The sequence below is a fragment of the Canis lupus genome, chromosome 32, assembly GCF_003254725.2.
Source record: "Canis lupus dingo isolate Sandy chromosome 32, ASM325472v2, whole genome shotgun sequence".
Classification (NCBI taxonomy): domain Eukaryota; kingdom Metazoa; phylum Chordata; class Mammalia; order Carnivora; family Canidae; genus Canis; species Canis lupus.
In genome coordinates this window covers 34825479-34832792 of record NC_064274.1, presented here as the reverse complement: position 1 = coordinate 34832792, position 7314 = coordinate 34825479, and the positions used below count along the sequence as shown (strand labels likewise).

General features: G+C 37.7%; 1 pseudogene; it reads right to left on the bottom strand.

Moving 5' to 3' along the window:
- Positions 1–1991: 1991 nt before the first annotated feature.
- On the bottom strand, positions 1992–3344 carry LOC112671753 (tubulin alpha-1A chain-like; annotated as a pseudogene).
- Positions 3345–7314: the final 3970 nt, after the last annotated feature.

Sequence of the window (7314 nt, the reverse complement as noted above, 5' to 3'; positions counted from 1 at the left end):
TGTTAAAGCAGGTATACAGAATTGTTAAAGGACCCAGCTGAATTTAGGATGCCAGCATAGTCTATAACATTTACACTAGAATATTTATGATAAAGTTTATAGGACATTATCTAAAAGGTAAACTTTATTTGCAATTAGCAGTAATTCTTGGTGGGGGGCAGAGAATTTATTTTATTTTATTTTTTAAATTTTTATTTAAATTCTGGTTAGTTAACATACAGTGTGATATTGGTTTTAGAAGAGAATTTAGTGATTCAGCACCTACATATAACTCCTAGTGTTCAACAAAAGTGCCTTCCTTAATACTCACAACCCATTTAGCCCCTCCCCTGCCCAGCTCTCCTCTAGCAACTCTCAGTTTGTTCTCTATAATTAAGAATCTCTTGGGGATCCCTGGGTGGTGCAGCGGTTTGGCGCCTGCCTTTGGCCCAGGGCGCGATCCTGGAGACCCGGGATCGAATCCCACATCGGGCTCCCAGTGCATGGAGCCTGTTTCTCCCTCTGCCTGTGTCTCTGTGCCTCTCTCTCTCTCTGTGACTATCATAAATAAATAAAAATTAAAAAAAAAAAAAAAAGAATCTCTTATGATTTGCCTCCTTTTTTCCCCCACTTCCCTTATGTTCATTGGTTTCATTTCTTAAATGGTGTGAAATCACATGGTATTTGTCTTTCTCTGACTGACTTATTTCACTTAGCATAAGACACTCTAGCTCCACCCCTATTGTTGCAAATAATAAGATTTCATTCTTTTTGATGGCTGAGTAATATTTCATTGTGTGTGTGTGTGTGAATGTGGATATATATATATATATATACTCTTCTGTTTTTAAAGTAACCTTATTCAGTTGCACTGGTGCAGAGATATGAATTTAAACAAGGCTATGGTTTCACCAAGAATTTGCACAAGTAAAGAAAGAAGGTATGGAATTGAGGGAATATACAAAGAATTGATTATATTGATTAAACAAATTAAGAAGGCATCAAGGAGACCAATTACATGGGGGAAATCCATGATGAGAAGCATTGTATACATCTCATTCAACATGTTAAAGAGTTAACTGCCCATTGTCTGTGGGTTGTCCTGCAGAAGGACCATCTCCTGAGACACTGGAGTTTGATGAGTATCTATCTGAACTCCAACTGTGGTCACTTTCTCTGTTAAATGCCAAGAAGCCTCCCTAAACCACAGTAGAAGTAAAGTCCTTAATCCCCAAAGGTATAGAGACACTAATGGGAAAATATCAGTATAGGTACTTGGGCAGGGCTAGGAAATGCTCTGCCCCATCTACCCCCTAACACCTGCTTCTAATGTTTTCTGACTCATTTTGATAAGATTATGCCATGTGACCTAATGATAATTTAATTGTTCAGTAGACCGAGGAAAAAAATCAGAGAAAATGTCATTCTGTATTCAACTTATTTCATAAATCATAATTGTCAAGAAAATAAAAACTGAATAGAATTAGACTTTGAAAAGACAATTTTATAGGTTCTAAATGGGAAAAAAAAGACATTATCCTATAGCCAAATTCAAGAAAGATTGATCATCAAAGATAAAATTTTGACATTGATAATTTAACCAAAAATTAAGGCAGCACATACACTGAGTTGTTAATCAATGGGTTTATATCTCTATAAAACGTTCTTAAATGATGGAAAAAGTTAAGCAAAATACAAAAAAAATTTGCATTAAACTAGAGTAACATTGTCTGGTAGGCTAAAGAATAGAATTGATCTTTGAGAAATAACAATAAAATAATTACTTAGGACAGAACATAAAAGAAAACAAAGAGACTGAGGTGAGGTAAATAAAGAACACCATGTCCTTTTTGTTTGTTCGTTTGTTTTTTATTTCTTTATTTGTTTTTAAAACAGGGAATACTTTATTGAAACCCATCAGAGAAATGTAACAAAGTGTTTTTTTTTTTTTAAGTATTGTGTTTTAAAGCATAGGTCAATAATTGTATATGAGAGTATACACTGCTTACATACAAATTAACTGATCAGAGCCCAACTTTTCAATGTTCAAAACAGAATATGCTTCCCTGTAAAAGCAGCACCTTTGTGACATTTTTAACTTTAGTATTCCTCTCCTTCTTTTTCACCCTCTCCTTCAATAGAATCCACACCAACCTCCTCATAATCCTTCTCCAGGGTAGCCATGCCCTCACGGGCCTCAGAAAACTCTCCTTCCTCCATGCCCTCACCCACATACCAGTGAACAAAGGCATGCTTGGCATACATCAGGTCAAACTTGTGGTCCAGGCAAGCCCAGGCCTCAGCAATGGCTGTGGTGGTGCTCAGCATGCACACAGCTCACTATACTTTGGCCAGGTCTCCACCAGGTACCACAGTGATAGGCTGAAAATTAATGCCCACTTTGAAGCCAGTGGAGCACCAGTCCACAAACTGGATGGTACGCTTGGTCTTGATGGTGGCAATGGCAGCACTGACATCTTTGGGAACCACGTTGCTACTGTACAACAGGCAGCAAGTTATGTATTTATCATGGCGAGGGTCACATTTCACCATCTGGTTGGCTGGCCCAAAACATGCATTGGTGATCTCTGCTACAGAAAGCTGTTCATGGTAGGCTTTCTCAGAAGAGATGACAGGGGCATATGTGGCCACATGGAAGTGGATGTGGGGATAGGGCACCAGGTTGGTCTGGAATTCCATCAGATCAACATTCAGGGCTCCATCAAATCTGAGAGAAGCAGTAATGGAGGACACAATTTGACCTATCAACCTATTTAGATTAGTGTAGGTTGGGCGTTCAATATCGAGGTTTCTACAACAGATGTCATAGATGGCCTCGTTGTCCACTATGAAGACACAATCAGAGTGCTCCAGGGTGGTGTGGGTGGTGAGGATGGAGTTGTAGGGCTCTACTACAGCTGTGGATACTTGGGGAACAGAGTAGATGGAGAACTCTAGCTTGGACTTCTTGACATAATCGACAGAGACATGTTCCATCAGCAGGGAGGTGAACTCAAAACCAGTTCCCCCTCCAAAGCTGTGGAAAACCAAGAATCTCTGAAGACCCGTGCACTGGTCAGCCAGTTTCCAAATTCAGTCCAAGACAAGGTCAATGATCTCCTTATCAATGGTGTAGTGCCCTTGGGCATAGTTACTGGCAGCATCTTCCTTGCCTGGATGAGTTGCTCAGGGTGGAAGAGCTGGCAGTAGGTACCAGTGTGAACTTCATCAATGACTGTGGGTTCCAGGTCTATAAACACTGCGGTGGGCACATGCTCGCCAGGGCCTGTCTCACTGAAGAAGGTGTTGAAGGAGTCACCTCCTCCCTCAATGGTCTTGTCACTTGGCATCTGGCCATTGGGCTGAATGCCATGTTCCAGGCAATAGGGCTCCCAGCAGGCATTGCCAACCTGGACACCAGCCTGTCCAACGTGGATGGAGACGTATTCATGCACAGTTGCTGCTTTGTGGCTGCTGAGCAGATGGCAGAGAAGAAGAGGAGAGGTTGTTGCTTCTTACAGCACGACTCTTAGGTAGTTGATGCAAGAGAACCTGTGCGTCTTTTTTGTTTTTTGTTTTTTTCCTACAGAAAAATTGTCTGTAAATGGTAGGTTCCCATCTGTCTGTAATATTGTGGAAAATCAGATTAGTTTACATTCTACTGTATAACTTCTAAGAACACAATCAGTTTTGAAATATTTTTCATGTATACCCATTCCAGTTCATTTTCATGGCCATTATTTTGGCCCAGATAGTGATCACTTAGTTCTTAGCAACAGAAATCAAGTGGAATTTGTCTCTTTTCTCCACAAACAGCACTTCTTCACTAACACAAGAAATATTTGTAAATAAATGCAGATATTTAATAGTCTGGACATGGGACATGGGCTAATTTCCTCACGCAGCACAATGAAAACCACCATTCCTTTCTACATGCACAGTATAAATTGTTAATTGTCTTTGGTCAGCTGGCAAGGTCCCCCAAAAGGTTTCCCTTTTAAAATTGCTTTTTCTATTCACTCTTTTTCAATCTATATTATTCAGCTAGGGAACTACCTTTTGGCTTCCTACCATTTTCCCATAAAAATCTATTACTCAAGCCCTGTAGAAAGTGTTGCTTCTATTAGTAAGGTAATGTTTTCAGGACAGTATCTTTTCAAAGGAGATAATTTATATAATTGTCCTTGACTGTCAGTTTTGTCAACTGCAGGAATGCTTCATAATTATTTGCCAGTAGAAGATCCTGAGAATTATGTAGAGAAATTTTGAAATGAGCAAAATACACAAGTCTCAGAGAACACTGCTATTTAGATTATTAGCTCAAAGGAAAACCTTGGAAAAGTAGATTTATTACCATGCTCTCATTACTAGATGGATTGGAGATAACTGTAATTCATCAGACTGAAAATGTAACTTCTATCAGCTAATTATGCAAATAACTAGTAAGATTAACTTGCAGGTATATTCTTTGAAATATTCAAGTTTGATGGCAAAGGAGGTATAAGCATTAATAACCACTCATTATTATTACCAAATACACCTATTTTCCTGATATATGACTAAATAATTAGGATATTAAACTATGAGAGATATAAAAATATTAGAAATGTAGCAATATCTTTTATCTTTTGAAAACACTTTATGTAAGCAGTATAATTATCATTGTCTGCTAATAACAGTATTGTCATTTTCTTTTTATCACTTACCTTGTTCTTAAAAAAATTTTAGAAGGTATGTAATGTTTCTTTAAATAAACTATAACTCAGTGAAAGTGACATTATAGCTGACTCTTTTGTCATCTCAAAGCTCATATGATTCCTATGTACACTTTTCTTATTATTTAGCTTTATCCTGGAAAAGAACAACCAATTCATTGAAACAAATGAGTGAAAAATTGCTCATTCTTCCTGAACTGTCAACCAAGGTTCTCAAAGTTTAGAAAAGATTAAAACAAATAGGCATTAAGAAGAAAAATCAGTTATTATACTTGAGATTTAGATTCAAAATATTTCAGTATTTTGCAGACATTCAATATATTTCTCTACCTAAAACTTATGGTTTTCTGTCCCAACAGTGTATACTTTACTATAGGTTATCGGAAACAATACTGTTGATTATTATAATGATGATAATGATGATGGTGTATTATTCAGATGTTTCCAAATTTTCTCTATATAAATCTCTCTTGTCAACAGAAGTTGAAAAACTATACTGCTGCTCAAATAAAAAAGTTTTCATTTGGTTTTGCATAATATTGAAAATAGCACACAAGTCTGTAAATGACTGTATTATTATTGTTTTACTTTTTTAATTTAAATCCAAATTGCCAACATATAGTATAACACCCAGCGTTCATCCCATCAAGGACCCTCCTCAGTGCCTGTCACCCAGTTACCCCATCCCCCCATCTACCTCCCCTTCCACAACATTTTGCTTCTTTCCCAGAGTTAGGAGTCTCATGGTTTGTCTCCCTCTCTAATTTTTCCCACTCAGTTACCTTCCTTTCACTTACAATCCCTTTCACTATTTCTTATATTTCACATATGAGTGAAACCATATAATGTTTGCCCTTCTTCAATTAAGTTATTTCACTCAGCATAATACCCTCCAGTTCCATCCATGTTGAAGCAAATAGTGGGTACTCATCTCTTCTGATGGCTGACTAATATTCCATTGTATTTATAGACCCACATCTTCTTTATCCATTCATCTGTCAAAGGACACCAAGGCTCCTTCCACAGTTTGGCTATTGTGGACATTGCTGCTATGAACATTGAGGTGCAGGTGTCCTGGCATTTCACTACATCAGTATCTTTGGAGTAAATCTCCAGTAGTGCAATTGCTGGGTCGTAGGGCAGGTCTACTTTTAACTCTTTGAGGAACCTCCACACAGTTTTCCAGAGTAGCTGCACCAGTTCACATTCCCACCAACAGTGCAAGAGGGTTCCCCTTTCCCCACACCCTCTCTAACATTTGTTGTTTCCTGTTTTGTTAATTTTTGCCATTCTCACTGGTGTGAGGTGGTATCTCATTGTGGTTTTGACTTGTATTTCCCTGATGGCAAGTGATGCAGAGCATTTTCTCAAGTACTTGTTGGCCATGTCTGTCTTCTTTGGTGAAATGTCTGTTCATGTCTTCTGCCCATTTCACGATTGGATTTTTTGTTTCTTTGCTGTTGAGTTTGATAAGTTTTATAGATCCTGGATACTAGCCCTTTATCTGATATGTCACTTGTCACATATCTTCTCCCATTCTGTAGGTTGTGTTTTTCTAGTTTCATTCTTCTGCACACGGATGTCCAATTTTCCCAACACCATTTATTGAAGATACTGTCCTTTTTCTAGTGGATATTCTTTCCTGTTTTGTCGAATATTAGTTGACCATAGACTGGAGTGCCCATTTCTGAGTTCTCTATTCTGTTTCATTGATCTATGTGTCTGTTTTTGTGCCAGTAGTATGCTGTCTTGATGATCACAGCTATGTAATACAACTTGAAATCTGACATTGTGATGCCTCCAGGATTGGTTTTCTTTTCCAATATTCCTCTGGCTATTCAGGGTCTTTTTTGATTCCACCTAAATCTTAAGATTATTTGTTCCAACTCTCTGAAGAAAGTCCATGGTATTTTGATAGGGATTGCATTGAATGTGTAAATTGCCCTGAGTAGCATAGACATTTTCACGATATTAATTCTTCCAATCCATGAGCATGGAAAGTTTTTCCATCTCTTTGTGTCTTTCTCAATTTCTTTCAGAAGTGTTCTGTAGTTTTTAGGTATAGATCCTTTACCTCTTCAGTTAGGTTTATTCCTAGGTATCTTATGCTTTTGGTGCAATTGTAAATGGGATTGACTCCTTAATTTCTCTTTCTTCAGTCTCATTGTTAGTGTATAGAAATGCCACTGATTCTGGTATATTGATTTTGTATCCTGCCACATTGCTGAATTGCTGTATGAGTTCTAGCAATCTTGAGGTGGAGTCTTTGGGTTTTCTATATACAGTATCATGTCATCTGTGAAGAGGAAGAGTTTGGCTTCTTCTTTGCCAATTTGAATGCCTTTTATTTATTTTTGTTGTCTGATTGCTGATGCTAGGACTTCTAGTACTCTGTTGAATAGCAATGGTGAGAGTGGACATCCCTGTCATATTCCTGATCTTTGGAGAAAGGCTTTCAGAATTTTTTTTAATTTTTAAAGTAATATCTACACCCAATTTGGGGCTTAAACTCAGAACCCTGAGATGAACAGCCACATGCTCTACCTACTAAGCCAGCCAGGCACCCCTGTAATTTTTTTTTTATTTTTATTTTTGAAACTTGTTTTTTTCCTGTTATATC